The following is a 17155-nucleotide window of genomic DNA, read 5'->3' on the forward strand; positions in this document are numbered from 1 at the left end:
CATGCGTTAATTTTTGAATCTCCTTGGTCTCTAATAAATTTAGGCTGAATCTCATGTATACATTTCTGATGTGTTTGCAAGGGAATGCTTCCAGATATTTAGAATGGATGTTTAGACCTCTTGTTTCCATTGGTCTATTTTTCATACATTTGTGTTGGTCTCGTTTCTCGATCGTCTCGATCCAGTCTTGTTGGAGTAATTTCTTTTTGACTGCATTTGGGTTATTCCTTAAAGTTGTTTCATCGGTGTTCAGTTGTCTTAAGATGTTTCGACATCCGGCTCTCCATTTTGGTAAAAGTTCACCTTTTTTAGCATTTTCATGTTCCCACAAGATCTCAAATTGAGGTATATTTACTTCTGCAATGGTCTTTCTGTACAGCGCTAGGGTGTTCCACATGATTCTCACATTCAATGTGGAAAGACTCAGTTCGTATAATACACAGGCAGTTGGAAAGCCTTGGGGCAGCTGTAGGATTTTCTTCCAGAAAGTGTCTTCACATCTTCTCCAGAGCTCATTTGAGCATCCAAACATGCTTTCTGCACCATATACTAGCACCAGAGTTACTTTGCCTTTGTAAAAGTTCAACACAGGTGTGTATGAAAACTTTCCATATTTTTTGTGGATTAAGACACCTTGCGCTGTCAATCCTTTGCATTAGCTCACAATCTTCTTTGTCATCGTTTATACTTGCATTGATGCTTGTTCCCAAGTATCTGCTACATTTTACCTGTTTTAGTTCTTTTCCGAGCCTCCATTTGAATTTTTCGTTTTTGTTCTGTGAACCCTTCAAGTTTCTTAGTATTAGAATCTCGGATTCCCCTCCATTAATTTCTAGCCCGATCTTATCGATGTAGGCTTTTAGGGCATTCAGCTTCCTCTGCAGGCCTATAGGGGTCCGGTCCAATAACACTATATCATCTGCGTATAGTGCCCATCCAATGTGTTTTCATTTGATTTTTGGTGGGAAAGCCACAACCTCATCCATTGCTTCATCAATCTCAGCAATGTAGAAGTTAAACAGGGTAGCTCCTAGAGGACAGCCCTGCTTGACCCCTCTGGTGGTTTTTATAGGGTTTGATAGGTGGCCTTCTTGGTCTAATCTGACTCGTATTTCTGTGTCCGAGTATAGTTCTTTTATTGCCACTATTACACCTGGGGGGCATCCGTGATGGTTGAATTTTGTCCACAGTAGCTCACGATCTATCGCATCGAAGGCGTGAGCCAAATCCACAAATGCCATATAGACCTTTTGATGGTTTTTGATCGTTTCCATCTTCAGAAGATTAATGATGAAAAGATTCAGCCCACAGCCAACACTCTTGACGAAACCCGACTGGTAGTTTGACGGCTCGGTGCGACATCCTTTTTTAAAGATGGGCACTATAATAGCCGTTTTCCATGAGGTTGGTATGAGTTTTTCCTGGATTATCTTTTTAAATAGCACATCACAAAAGTAAGTCCATTGATCTGGATTATTGTTTAGCATTTGGTTCGATAATCCGTCGGGGCCTGCGACTCTAGACGAGCTGCAGTTATTTATCGCTCTTCTGATGTCATCTTTTTCGATTACGATATCCTATGACTCTGGGCATGATGTGTCTGTCTGGTTTGTATCCCCTTGTTTGGCAAACAGGCTGCTATAATGGTTTGACCATTGAGCATCTGAGACCATATTTGTTATGGACGCTTTCTGAGGATTTTCAATTTCATTAATAAGCGTCCAGAACCCTCTTGCATTCCTTTGAGTGATCATCTTCAATCCTACTTCTGCATCTCTTTGCTCTAATATTTTTTATGTGAGGTTATCCAGTTCCTGTAATTTGTTTTCAGTTTTCTCTGGTTATCCTTATAGTTGGGGTTTCGACTCCACTCCAATTTAAGTATCTCTTTCCTGAGTTCGTTCTTTCTTTTTTCAACTTCTGGATCAAAATTGTGTTTTCTGTATGTGAACTTTTTTGTTCCCACTGGGTTGATCTTGTAAATTTCCATGAATTGAGTGTATTTAATCGCATCACATTCCCCATTGTGTTTTGCGGTGCTCATAGTTTCTGTTATATCTCGAATGTCGTCTTGGTGAAGTCGAAGACGTTTGCAATTTGGTTCTAACGTCACATTGCATTTCCAATACTTGCTCCGTCTTTTATTTTCTTGTTTCCAAGTTAGGATTAGGAGATTGTGGTCACTTTTTGTGGTCCTACTCACCTCTAAGGCTATGATCTCATCAACCATGGACTCCGATACAAAAAAGTAGTCGATAATTGACTTTTGAGATCCTCTTTCCCAGGTTTCTTGTGCTGGGATATCACCAGTTGTGTTTCCGTTCATCAGATTCAAAGATCTTGAGTCCATTTCCTCTAGCCAGCACTTTTTTAGTTTTTCTTTTTCACTCAACTTGTCTGTGCTGGTTGTTGGTTTGCTTTCTTCAATTAGTTTGATGTTTAGGTCTCGACATAGGACAATATTAGGGTTCTTCTCTGATGCCATTATGGAATCTATTAAAGTCAGTACACTTTGAATGAGCGTATCACTTGGTACTGCCTTGTGGTTCAAGTATATATTTAGTAAATGAAACTCTTTCTTTCTTCTACTGTGGCAGTTTGCCATCTCCACCTTTGCACTCAGTAGGTATGGCGAATGGTTACATGTAGATTTGATTGATAGTCCACTTTTCCTGTTGATTAAGATCATCTGTCCTGACATCGGTCTTCCTTTATTTTTTTGAATCGCTGGATTAAGAGCTATTTCAAATCTGTCAATACATGGGCATGCTACGAGCCATGTCTCTTGCAAGCACATGACATCCACATTTTTCAGCTCGTCAGCGACAGAGCCCAGTAGGTGACTGTATCCTCGTGAATTCCAGGACCCTATAGCCATCTGGTCAGTATCCTCATAGCGTTAGCTGGCTCGAGGGTTGTTAAATGATCGTGCTATCCAGCTCCATTGATCTAGTATGTATTCGGAAATGATAGTGAAGTATTAATTCACCAAATAATGGCGCAAGCCAAAGTAAAATTATTCATATTTAGTCCTTGCTAGTTTTAGGGCTAAGTCTGTGTAGGAAACATGAGTACAGATTTTCCTCTGGCACATTCTTTCTCTCTCCCTTCAAACTTTAAACGTTGTGAAACGTTTCTGTGACAACTACAGCTGCATGACATAATTGAAAAGGATGGCTGTAAATGGATGGGGTAATCTGTACTTCTGCCCACTATCTGGTTAGGATAGAGATACATACCACCCCCAGCCAAGGTTCTCTAATGGTAGAATGAGACAAGCAACCAAAGGCTGAGACTCAAGGGAGGTGATGCAGTCTGGTTCTTAAGTACAGTGAATCCCCAAGACCCCACAAAGGAATGTCCACACACTATGTTAGGTGCTACCCTAGAAACTTTATTAACTAACAGATTTTAATAAGTCAGGTTCAGATGAATATATACAAACAAATAACACACTTTGTACTCAGGCAACACTATCCTAATAATGGTAAATATATACACATCGATGCGGTACCACAATATAATTAGATTCAGTTAAAATGCACCAACTGTTGAGTTATTAAAAATCATAAGAATTACTAAGTGTGTAACTTCATAGACATTATTGTAGAAAAACATTTGACATACATGCAAAACTGTGTGAGGATCTGGGCCACCCACCCACCAAGGCAACCTGAAAGAAAACGTTAAGGTGTCCTTTACAGCCCAGTCCATAAATGTTCAATAATGCTCTACTTTTCTTTCCACAGTTCACAGTACCCCAAAGTACCTGAGATGCCACAGGCGAACAGTATCCAAGACGAATCTGGGACCCCTGGATGAATCCCGAGGGTGGAAGATGCTCTTCCTCGTCACCGTACCTTGAGTGCCTTGGAAGGCGAAGTGGCAGAGTTTCTTGGTTTTACTCGACAAGACCCCTCAAGGATGGACCCACTTAGAAGGAGGAGTTGCTGGGATGTCACTGTCGAGAAGAAGGGAATCAAGTGGTGCCGGAAAGGCAGCAATGCAGGACTTTTGCAGTGTTCTCTGATGTCGGGTTGCTACGCCGGCTGTTGATGTCCCACAAAGGTGACATTTGCTGTGGATACCGACAAGGCCTGGCTGAAGAAGATAAGACCCTTGGTGGCCGGGGATGACAGTCAGCGACGGATTCAGTGACAGAAGTAGTTGTTGGGTTTCCGGATTTCGCGGTTCCCCCCTTTTCGGTTCTTTGTTGCTGCAGCCACAGCACGGACATCAGGATGGCTTCTGGCAACTGGGATTCGACCACTGGACTGGAATGTGGACCCACACCAATTCTGGACCCAAGAGATATCTTCGGATTATGGTGGCGGGTAACCCACTGGTGGACACTCATCTGCAGACAGCGACCCTGGACGTGCTCCGGGGTCGAAAAGTGGTTAGATGTCATAGCAGCATTGCCCATTGAAGGATTCCTTCAGAGATATGGAACTTTCACAGCTTTGGGTGTCGGGCAGCACTATAAAAGGGTACCCCCTCTTCTAGGCGATAGTAGGCAGCTGGTCTTCCAGCGGTCACAAACGCTCCTTCGAACCCTGGGTGACACAGATGGACTTCTTGGGCTCAAGATTTCCAGGCACTCTTTTTCTGGACCCACGAAGATCCCTTCTACGGATGGCAGGCACACAGGATTGGCTTCCAGGACACTTTGGGTGAAGAGCAGCAGTTGAAAAATGGTCCCTCGCAGCTATGCGAAAAGGTCGCCTCTCCGGGTCCTCTCTCGATTCCGTCCTTGGATCAGCTCAGCAGTCTTCAGATTTGATAAAGAGTTGCAGCCGCAGACTCCTTCCTTCAACTGGACCCAGGAAATACGCTTCAGTGGACTTCAGCTTCAGAACAAATTGGTGGATGATGTGAGAAACCCGAGGGTGTTCTCACGGATAGACCCCAAGGATCTTTTGTTCAGCTGGCCAGGGCACAGCAATCACCTTTGGAACCAGACCCTGGGGGTGAAACAGTACGGGAGGATCTCCTGGACAGGGGGTCCTTGGGGACTGCTGGAGGAATTCCCTCGGGAGAGATGCGGTATTCCCCCCTTTCGGACACCCCCCTTTTCGACACCCCCTCAGTCTACATGGGATATGTTAAACCAAGTCCCATGCTACCCCAGCACTTTTCCCTAAAGGAAAGAAGGGGAGAGCCTCATGGGAAACATAAACCCCTTAACCTGCAACCCTACATCCTCCTTTTCCATTCTGACAATACCATATCCAATTTTCCCATGATTAACAGAAAACACTACGACTTCCTAACTCCCTAACCCCCTTTTCTATACAAACACTGAGACGACGAAGAGAGGGACTGAGAGGATGAAGGTCACTGCGAAGAAACACACTCAGCCACAGAAGACAGTCTCTTCCCTTTTAACAGACTGTCCCGTTAAGAAGGACAGGCAAGGTCAGGCCTCCCTTGACAAACATTCTCACCTGAAACATATCAAGCCTCCCCCTCACTATAAAAGGCAGAGCAAACAGGCACACACTGAGCGAGCCGGCGATGCTGCACAGAAGCCAGGGAGAAAACTCGAACTGGAGAGACCCTGGAAGGCCTGGAGGAAGAAGGACTGCCTGATTGCTGGGCCTGTGAGTACAGGGGAGACTGCAGTGTGGAAAGGGAACTGCAACTCCAGGAAGCCCAACCAGGGGCAGCTGGGGTTTCCTGGCGGTGCCCACACCAAAGCTCCTCCCCTGGGCAAAACAGGCCAACCCAGGCCTTTGAGGGGCTGGTGGCGAGACCCTGACCTCCACAAGAATAACCACATCTCCTGCAGCTTCCAAAACCGTCAGAGTGCCAAAAGGGGGAGCTAGCGAAGAAGGAACGAAATCAGAATGAAGGATTCTGGGACTGGAAGTCCAAACACATTTATTTTTTTAAACTTTAAGAGGGGTCCAAGCCTGACTGAGGGAGACCCATTTGTGAACTTTGAGAGGGGTCAGAGCCCGACTAAGGGAGACCCATCTGTGACCTTTGGAGGGGGTCCGAGCCCAACTGAGGGAGACCACTGGAGAAAACCAAGAAAGAAACGCACACAGCCGGCGAGTTGACAAGCAACCTGAGAGACTGGTGTGCATTAAAGATTGAAGTGGCAGACCTGCAAAATAATTTTGAAGTAAAATTATAGCTGTAAAATCAGTGATACTGAGTAACGGAGTGGTCCAGTGAAAGGGAGTAGCCCACTCGAAAGTGTCAGTGAACGGTGCATGAGTTGTAACGCGAAAACAAAGGAATTGTTAGTCGAAGTGGTCCTGTGAAGGTCTGTAAAGCAAGCCACGCACATTCAAAGTCTTCGACATCTGAAAGCAGTCTGAGCCCGACTGAGGGAGACCGGAAGTGTAATTAGCTTGGGTAAGGGGGCCTTTTTGCAAGTCTTGTTGAACATTGTTTGAAGAGGTCTGAGCCCAACTGGGGGGTACCTAGGTGAATTTAGTTTTGGGGTGTGAGGCCGACAGAGGGAGACCAATGTGAACTTTTGTGCTTAAAAAGCTCCGAGCCCGACAGAGGAGACCTATCTGAACTTTGTGTTTTGAGACGGTCCAAGCCCGACTGAGAGAGACCTGTGTAAACTTTGGTTGAACTATATATTGAAGCTGGAAAGAAAGACTTTGGTGTGGTAGGCCAGGCGGTCCTCGATCCATGTTTTGAACTGTCTTTAATTTTGTAGAACCCGAGTGTGTCATCCTGTCTACGGGGGCCGCCTTTCCCCATGCTGTACAATGTGGGGAGGAGAGCTGACTCAGCCACATTGATTCTTTATAGTTTTACACATTATTCCCTTTGCACACACATTTTTCCCACGCACATTTTGTTACATTGGAGTAAGGGGCTGGCATTAGGTTTTATTAGTACAGGCCATCTTGTTCTGACAGACTGCACTAGGACTGTTTTATTGATTATTTGATGGTCGAGCGTGCTCCCATCTTAGACACAGGGCAAGATGGGCATTCTTACAACCCCTTTTTTGAGAACAATGAAGGTTTTCCAAATGTATCTTTTGTGTCAGTCTTGCTTTTGATACCATGCTTCCATTACAGTGAGGGGTACCTAGATATACACGAATGTTCGCCATTCACTCAGGCCGAGCCAGGCTCAGCTACCCAATCACACACAAGTGCATTCATGCAGGCAGGCAACCCATCAGGTTCACAGGCATTCAGGCCATTCACCCAAAATCAGACACCCAAAACACAGAATGTGGATTGGAGGTAACACCCAGCCGTTCAGAGCATTACACTGCATTCACTCCAGTTTCAGCAAGGGCTGTCACAGGCATTGCGTGTCACAACCAAAACCAGACACCCACAACACAGAATGTGAGTTGACACCATACTCACATTTAGGGTGTACCCTAAACACAGTCACCGGCAAGAATCCAGCCAGTCTAGCAGGCAGAAGCCCCAGACCCATATATGGTCCTTCCACCGAACAACCATTCAGGCGAAGGAAAATGAGCCAGGGCTTCCCAGGACTTTGAGAAACAAGGGGTGAAGGCAAAAGGAACCAAGAGGCTACAGTGGCCATCTTGCCTTTATGAAGGTATCCACTGATTTCTATAGCAGGGCCTGGGTGGCACAATAATGGAGGACACTCTGAGCCTCTCAAGTCAGCATGGAGCTGCCGCTGGCCCATACCATGCTCTGTGGGCAACACACGTGTCCAAAAACATACAATAGGGGTACAGGGACATACCCTTAGCCATGGGTGCCATAAGGGTATCCCAGGGGTATAGCTCACCAAAAGGTATCAATGAAGAGCCGCAGTGACAGGGGTTCAAACTGGACTTCTGTGCAGAGAAACATACAGAATACCCCAACAGAGAAGTAGCAGGACGAGGAGCGACTCTCCCTCCAAAGCATTTTCAGTATCACAGAGGCCAATTTTTTTAATCAGCGGCTAAAGATTATCAATTGTTACATGACCATGTCAAGAGGACTGGGGAACCTATCAACCCTGGTTTTCACCAGAGCCAGTCCTGCCCAGAGGCGGGGTGTGGGAGTTGGGAGGGGCCCAGTCCCTGTCCAGTCTACCTGTGCCTGCATGTTTGAAGCATGTACCACTTCTTCTTGCCTATATTGCACAACGCTTTCTTGTCCAGTAGAACTTCAAGAACCAGAATGCACAGCAGTCGATGGAGAAACCAGCTTGCCTCTGAGACGGACCTTGGAGAGCTGCCGGGCCTCCGAATAATACGCGCCACAGCCTGAAGAACCTGATGTGCTATTTTGTATTATTACTATGGTATTTACTGAGCGAGGACATAGATTCGAGAAGCAACGGAGCGCTTTACAGAGGTATACAACAGTACAGATGCATGATGGAGCGCTTTTCAGAGGTAACAACAGACCAGATATAGAGCAGGGGTAGGAGGCACAGAGGAGGGATACAGCTGTATATAGTGGCAGGGAGGAGACTGGCAGACAGTGTCTAGCGAGTCAGGTTGCACAGGGGCGACCTGAAGGCCTACGTTTTGAGGAGGAGAGACTCCTTGAAGAGGTGGGTCTTCAGTTCTTCTCTGAATTGTAGGAGTGAGTCTGATGGGAACGGTGAGGATGATCCATAGCCTTGGGGCATAGGCAGAGAAGGCTTGTGGAATGGTCCTTTCCTTTTTGCAGCAGCAGATTTCAGGTCTGCACGTGTCCTAGGTTCTGCTGAAGTGCTGACCGCCAGAGGTGCTGTGTTTCTCTGCGAGGTAGATGCACGGCTGCCTTATAGATGATGCAGCAAAACTTGATGGTGATTTGTGCATGTAGTCGGGCCAGCGAAGGTCGATGAGTGCCGGGGTGATTTTATTTATTGTTTGTGTATTTGTAAAGCGCCTATACAGCAAATGGTGTTTCAAGGCGCCACAAGGGAGGGGGGCAGGGCAGAAAACAACAATACTGGTCCTACTAGGCCTTGTCCCCTTCAGATCGTGCAAGTGCAGTAACAAGAAGTGCAGGAGGGGAGGGAGTGGGGAAGAGGGTGGGAGTGCAGGTCGGGCAGAAGGGATACTGCTAGGGTGGGAGGAAAGTGCAGGGCAGAGTGGAGGCATACAAGTGCAAGGGGCATGAGTGGAAGAAGAGGGCCCCCTGGGGCTAGGCAAGTGTTAAGGAGAGTCAAGGTGGGCAAGTGCCAGGGGATGCATGAAGGGTAAGTGCGGGTTAGGGGGGGTGCAGGTTAGGGGGGAGTACAGGGGTAGACTGGGCAAAGAGGGCCTGCTGCCCTTTAGGACTGAGAAGGGCCCAGGGAACCAATTAATGTGGCTGGGGGGGCATTAGTAGGGGAGAGGGAAGGAAGAAGAGAAAAGGAGGGTCTTGAGAAGCTTCTGGAACTTAAGGAGATCCAGCTAAAGCTTGAGAGGAGCAGGGAGGCCATTCCAGAGGAAGGCTCCTCCCAAAGAGAGAGATCAACCCCCCCAATATCTGCTTGGAAAAGCGTCAGATCTGGAGAGAGTTGGAGCTAGAAGACCATAGGGCTCTAGCAAGGAGATATTTAGGGAGAGTGAGTTGGATGTAGCGAGGTCCCAGGCCCCAAAAAGTCATGTGGGTGATGCAGAGGGTCTTGAACTTGATACTCACAGCCACCGGGAGCCAGTGTAGAGATCTTAGGGCTGGACAGATGCCGTCCCTGTGCTTGAGGCCAAGGATAAGTATTGCATTCCTATTTTGGATGAATCTATGTCATTACTGCGACCCTCAGAAGTCTGACGGCCGAAAATGCTGATTCTTTTCATTCAACCCCCTTTACACCACATACATATGCGCGGGGAGACCCTCTGCATCCACTCCATACTTGTATTATATCCCATACCCCACTCCCACATATTTATGTGGTGTAAAGGGGGTCAACAACAAAAAAGTCAGAATTTTCGGCAGTCGTAGTTCTGGAGGCGACATTTTGGTCTATTTCCTTTTGGATTAGTTGAAGGGAGGATAAAGGCTGATTGAGGAAGAGGCTGTTGCAGTAGTCTAGTCTAGACAGGACCAGAGCTCTGGAGACAGTGTCTGGGGAAGGTGAGGAAAGGGAAAATGCCTGAGAGGAGGTGCAGATGAAAGTGGCCATTCTTGGCAAGGTCTGCGGTGAGAGAGGAGTCGAAGATGACGCCACGGTTTTTAGTCTCACAACAGGGTGAGGGGAGGGAACCCATGGAGAGCGGCCAGAGAGTAGGAGGGAAAGAGAGAGCAGGGGTCCCAATGAGAAGGATCTCAGTCTTATTGGCATTAAGGCAGAGATCGTTAGCAGTGCACCATGCCTGAATAGCAGTCAGATAGTCAGGCATGAGAGAGAAAGAAGAGGCATTGGAGGAAAGCTTGAAGGAGAGCTATATGTTGTCCGCTTAAAACTGCAAGTGAGGAGAGAAGGTGGAGATCAAATGGGCCAGAGGGGCAAGGTAGATGATGCAGAGCCACAGCGAGAGGATAGGTGCATGATCCCACAGGTGGTGTGTGTGGTGGAGGAGAGGACAGGGCCCAGTTGAACCTGGGAAGATCAGTCAGATGGGAAGGAGTTCACCAGTCCAGTGCCAGGTCCGTGATGCCAAGGGTATCACAGAGCCAATTTAAAATGGTGGCATGACTGACAGTATCAAAGGCAGATGGAAAGATCAAGAAGGATGAGAACGGAAGGAAGGCTAGAATCAAGATTTGAGAGCAAGTCTTCACTGGTGTTCAGGAGAGCAGTTTCCAGGCTTCTGGCTGCTGTGAAGCCAGACTGGTGGTCGCGGAGACAGCCAACACATGAAGTGTGGTGAATCAGTTGGGAGATGACCAACGTCTCCAAGAGTTTGCCCAGGAAGGGGGTAATGGAGATAGGGCAGTAGTTAGCTGGGCAGGAAGGGTCGGCATAAGGCTTTTTAAGGAGGGGGTGCACAAGGAAGTGCTTGAGGGGTAGTGAGAAGGAGCCAGTGGCAAGGGAATTGCAAAGGCAATGTTGTCCTTGATAGTTCTGGAGGAGCAGGGGAGGACCTGTTTGGAGACTTTCATAGAGAGGACTTGTTTAGAGACTTCACCCGGTGCTATGAGCAAGAAGGAGGAGAGTAGGAGGGAAGGGTAGAGAGGGGCCAAGGGAGGCGAGTGAGGGAGGGTGAAGGAGAGTAGAATGAGGACAGGATGTCCTGAGTTTTGGTTGTGAAGTGGGAGGCCAGTGCAGAGGGCCTGGGAAGGCACAGGAGAAGTGGAGACTGCAGTAGGATAGGCAAGTTCCTTGCAGATTTTGAACAGTTCAGCCATGTTGTTGGTGGCCCCAGAGATGCAGGCTTGGATATGGGCCCTCTTCTTCATGCGGATGGAGAGTCAGTATTGCCTTTGGAGCAGGACGGCAGACCAGTCTGTCAGTGGATGTGCTTGAAGCCAGCCATGCCAGTTCAGCAACTCTGCACATGCGTGTTGGAGAGGTTAGGTCGGAGTCATAATAGGTGTTGCAGGGTCAAGGATGTCCAGGTTGTTGGGGATGGAGAGGTGAAGGTTAGCAAGGGTTAGCAAGGGCTGTGTCAGTGTGAGAGTCAGTGACTGGTGAGGGAATGAAAGTGCAAAAGCAGCAACTGACACTCGCTTCATCGGTCGGATGACGGAGAAGACTGGCAGTGCAGGCAGAGGCTTAGCCGGGGGAGCCAAGAGTTCCAGATGAGAGGACAGGAGAGCATGGTCAGACCAGGAGAGAGGTGTATTGAAAGGGTTGGAGAAGGGGATGTCTGCTGAGATGAGTGCATCCAAGCTGTGTCCATCTGAGTGGGTCGGACCGGAGGGAAGAATGGTGAGGGAGGCTGAGGCTACAGAACAGTCCAGTGGCTGCATCGGGCGTGTCAAGGTGAAAACTGAAGTCTCAGAGTAGGAGAAGATTGGAGGTAGAGGTCAGGAGAGAAGAGGTGAGGTCGAACCACTCCAAAAGGAAGAGGGGACCGGAGCTGGGGTCCTGTAGCTTGTGGCAAGAGTCAGCGAGAGGATAGGAGAAACACCAAGCATGCAGATGAGGCATTCAGAGGCAGAGTAGGACTGAGTGGGTATGATAGTAGAGGGGACCCATTCAGGGAAGATCAGGGTCACTCCGCCTCCAGACCGGTTTGGCCTGGGCTTAGAGAGGATCTCGTAGCCCTCAGGGAGGAGTGTGACAAAACAATGACACAGCTGGCAGTGCACAACGTCTTAAAGGAGGTGACAGATGTCAGAGGAGTGTTTAACGGCAGAGCGAGAGTTGAGAGAAGCTAAGTGAAGCTGGTTGCCAACTTTGAAGGTCTTCCGGGGAGGGGTACAGGCATGTGGTACACCAATCAGTGGTGGCTAAGGGACCAGGTGGGTAGCCGAAGGAGTGTCAGGAGAAGGGAGGACGTTTTTTTAATTTTATTATTGTTGCATTTATAGTTTACAGAAAAGCTTACACAACATATACAAAACTTATTTTAAAAAAGTGTTTTAAAAGAGAAAAATTCATCAATTTACATTCTTTAAAAATACAACAAATATATCACATTCCACCTAGCACAGTACCATCTAAAATATCGTAAACCACATACAAAGGGAGATACATTTGGTCTTCTACATCAGTATCATAGGTCAATCGGAGTACAGTCAAATTCACTGCATCTAATAAAAAACTTTTTGTAAAAACTTAAATAGCTGAGTTCTTTATTTCCAATTCTGTTGTTACCCCTTGCAGAAATTCATTAAGGGCCAGAACCAGGGAGATATTGGTCCCCCACATAAATCGACTCCAAAGGAGATTAACTGAAGACTCCAAGTTTGTTATCAAACTTATCCTTAAAACTCTCGAGACGCATAACCTCAAAGTAAGAACTAGTAAGAACTAAATGCCTCAATGTCTCCAAAGAATTTTTAGCCCCACAGAATATACATTGACTCTCGGGAAGCCCAGGCTCTAACTTGGGGTGATTGTTCCAATGTTTAGACCTTTCAAGGGTCGGCATCTCGTTGAGCCTAAAGCGCATTTAGCTCGTTCTTCCCTTGGAAGAGGGAAACCTCTGAAGATACAGTGGAATACAATCCCTCGTATGCACAAATTTAGGATATTCACTGTAGGTGGAGTAGGAAGTTAAACATTCAACAGTCTCGACCCAATCAGCCCTAAAGAGTGCCTTCTTCACTATCCCCGGACGTTGGACGAGATCTTCTGTAGTTACTCCCAGGGAAAGCAACACAGATTTCATTTTAGAACAGAACTTTTTCATAGATGGAACGGAATCAGAACACATAACCACTCCTAGTGTTTCATAAAGGGAATTTTTCGGAGGGTAACTTAGTTTCCTAAAAGTACTGAGTTGTTTCCACACATACCTCGCTTTAAGAGATATTAGACAGAGCTCATGGCGTATAACCCCACTGGGCACTGCCAAGGATAAACCCAATATCTCTTTCGAAAGTTCCCCTTGTAGGATATTAAGGATTTGGCTCATATCATGGGTACACAGATCAAGACCATACAAAAGAATGGGCTTGAATTTGGCAAGATAATAGCGCCTAATAGGAAGCAACGAAAATGTGCACACTTTCTGCTTCCGAAATTTTAGTTGGGCTTTAAGCTAGTAGGCTTTTTCTGTAAGGTTAGTTTTCCAGGATTCAAAACTGACCCTGTTCGTAAGGTTGTACCTGAGATAAGTAATTGCCTGAGCATGGTCCACAGGTTCTTGGCCCATGACTTACTTGTATGTCTGTGCCTTAGTTCTTTTAGAGAAAACAAGTACCTAAGATTTAGACGCGTTAGGCATGAGATTATTTGCCACAGCATAATGGAAAGAGACACATTTTTGTCCGACGGCCTTGGGGGTACGATCTAAAAGTATAAAATCATCTGTGAAAGCCATCCACTCGATCAGACCCCCCCCCCCCCAACCTGGCCGGAGCAATGGACGGACCCTGCCACAATCCCTCCACATCACACACGTACAGGTTGAAGAGAATGGGAGCCAGTGAGCAGGCCTACTTAACCCCGACAAAAGTGGCAATCTCCTGGGAAAGGGACCATTCCTTACTCAAGCGAACCCTTATGGTGGTATTAGTATGGAGAAGTGCGAGAAGCTGGACTATCTTGCGCGGGATATTCATGGCTAACATCTTTGTCCACAATCTCTATCTAATAACGCATTCAAAAGCGTTAGAGGTCCAGAGATGCCAAAAAAAAAATCACCCAAATGAGTCTTCTCTGTCGAGTCTCTCAAGTGAGCCAAAACTGTAGCATTCAAGGTGGTACCTAATTCTTCCCTAAAACCCACTTGAAATTTACTCAAAAGTGAGTTGTGCCTTATTATACGATTAAGGTCCCTTAGTGTTAGAATGGCAAAAACTTTACTAGTCGTGTCAATGAGCCCTATCGGCCTATAATTATTACGTATTAAAAAGTTGCCCTTTTTATGAATAGGCACGATAAATCGATTTAAACCCAGGTGGCAGGCACAGTGTGAGTCTCAAAGATATAGTTAAATGTGGGTTTCAGTAAATTAGCCCACAAACCAGGCTATTCCTTAATCACAAAGGGTGGAATACCATCAGGGCCCGGGGCCCGAGACGGCTTGAGTTTTCACATTGCCCATAAAATATCCTCGTGGTCCCAAGGGCAGTGTCCGGCAATGGGTAATCCCAGGTCAGATCCAGTAACTTCAATAAATTTAGAGGGCAGGGCAAATTTGCTGGTATAATACGTAGCCCAAACTTCTGCTTGAATGGGGCAATCTAAGCTCCCCTTATTGGGATCTACAGTCCTATTAACCGTAGACCAGAATTTTCCCTCCATACCCTTGCAGAGATTTTCCATCATATGCTGGTGGAGGGCCAAATAATGATCCATCTTCAACGATCTTACCAAGTTTTTATGTCTAAGGATGATTTTTCTTTTTAGGACCCCAAATTGGGCTGCCGACAGGGTCTGTTTTTTTAAGAGCGACCAAGTCCCTATGTTTAGATATTTTAGAATTATAAATTCTGGTATCCTACTTAGGGCTGCAAGGTTTTTCGGAGGAGTTATCTCCCAATTTACTGACCTTAAAAGCACAGACAAGTATGTTATGAAAGGATTTGTCGGCGACTGGATTAGTCATGCTATCTATTAGAAGCGATTTAAACCTCCCAATAGTATTTCTGTTCCAATTTACTGGTCTCCCTTGTTTGGCCACTGAGAGCCCCATAGAATCTGCCCATATGAGGTAGGGTTACAATAAAGGACAGGAGAATATGATCCCCTAGATCAGCTTGAATGTGTCAAGTTGCCACACAATTCTTTCAGTCCATTTGCAACATTAAAAGAAATCTATCCTGGAACTATGTGGTCCCCTATGCCATGTGTGTTTCAGAGTTCCAGAATCGGGGGGCTGGTCCATCACCAGGTCCCACCCCTCCAAAAACAAATCCTATAGGATTCAGTGTTTTACGTTTGGGTGGAGGGCATTAGGGATTGCCCCCTTGTCATTCCATAGGGTTCCCTGAGCACACAGTGAATTAAAGTCTCCACCCAATACAACGCATTTCTCATGGCCCTTCTCACACCATTTACCAAGCGTCTCACTCAAGCCTTCTTTTATAACCTAAAATGAAACACTTGCCGGGTTCCAGTACAGGTTAAGAAGCAGGATAGGATTTATGTAATTCTCTGTGGTCAGCATGATACCCAGGAGCCAGTCTTTCCTACAGACAATTTTGCAGTTAAATCCCAAATTACGATCTACTGCTATCGTCAAGCCTCCACTGGGTCTTCCCCCATGTGCCCTTTACCGCAGGATGAAAGAAAGTATAAAAACCTTCCATCACAATTGGATTGACATTCATAGTTTCCTGAAATATGTAAATACAGGGGAAACTATTAGAAAATTGGTTGACTATAAATTTGTTCAGGTTTACATTTCCACACACATTCCATGAAATCATTTCTATATTAATGGTATCACGCACATCCTGTTCCTTGTCTTATTGTCTCATTGTTTCCAGGGTCTTAAGGGCTGGTTGCAACCAAGACCAATCTTGCCCATTATTTAATAGATTAGAAATCAGAGATCGTATTGGTGAGGAATTGTTGGCAAAGTTAGAGTCAGAATGGCCAAGTTGCCCAGCTGGAATGGACGTGGGTTCTTTATATGCAAGGAAAGTGTTAGCCTCTGTTATACTCAAAAGTGTGACCAAATGAAATCCCAATGACTCTAGATATTTTTCTTGAGCCCTCACCATATCTGCTGCCATCTCCGAGTGGAAGTTACTTACCATACAGAGATTGTTGGAGACTGGCGGAGAGATAGCATCAATATCATCCGTGGTTATAGATCTTAAAAGTGGGATCTTCTGAAAGATATTTAGCAGATTCATTCTATTGAGGCTAGACACTTGATCACCCTTATTATTATTTACCCACCAAATTATTTTTCCTTTATTATTTATCGGTCCAGGCTCCTGCAGGGCCACTTTCTCTTTATTTTTCCGTAGTTCTGTTTGATTCTCAACATTAGGATCAACAACCACTGGACCGATACCATCTGAGGGGGATCACCCTCCCCAATAGAAACTCCTCCCTAGCCACTTTGCCGCTAATCGGCCCCCTCCCTTCCTCAACCGTTTGATGAGCAGTTATGGCCTGTAAACCCATTGTCGGGGCGACAATCGGCTGAGTAGCTGTGTTCTGTGAGCCACTAGTACAAGAGACACAAGGGCTGCGAACCAATTGAGACCCAAGCATGCTTCGTACTAACTATTTTCCCAAATACAGTCATCTTGGTTTGTTTAGTCTGCGGGCGATTATGTTCCATTTCCCCCTAGATGCCACTGTGGCGTTGTCGTATATATTTTGTGAGTCAGCTCCACTGTCTACTGCCACACCTACGACAGCCCCCATTTTTGGTGGCAGCACCTTTTCTCTATTTGCATTTTTGCCAGCACTTGTGGTGTTAGCTTGTTCCTCTTGCACAGATATTAGTCTGATTGCTTTGAGATTAGAGTTTCTCCCCTTTAATAGGAATATTTTTTGTTTTCCTAACTGCTTTAGCCCCTCTCTTACACTTTTTCTTCCTGGGAATAGGGGTAGTCTCTAACACTTCATTGTTCTCCTGGTTAGATAAAATCATTGAACCCTCCCCAGATGGAACCAAGTCCTCTAATACTGGGACTTCCTCATCCGGCGATTCCACAGTCTTTCTTGGGGAAGGGAAGAAGTTGATGAGAGACGGAAGACG

The 17155-nt window shown here is 46.2% G+C and overlaps 1 protein-coding gene across 5 annotated transcripts in view; it reads right to left on the reverse strand.

The window, feature by feature from the left end:
* RABGAP1 (RAB GTPase activating protein 1) overlaps nucleotides 1–17155 on the reverse strand; it is a 3038993-nt gene that overhangs the window by 268215 nt on the left and 2753623 nt on the right. The gene's annotated exons all lie outside the window — the stretch shown is intronic.

Source organism: Ambystoma mexicanum, chromosome 8 (genome assembly GCF_040938575.1).
Source record: "Ambystoma mexicanum isolate Mex_15411 chromosome 8, UKY_AmexF1_1, whole genome shotgun sequence".
In the NCBI taxonomy this organism is placed as follows: domain Eukaryota; kingdom Metazoa; phylum Chordata; class Amphibia; order Caudata; family Ambystomatidae; genus Ambystoma; species Ambystoma mexicanum.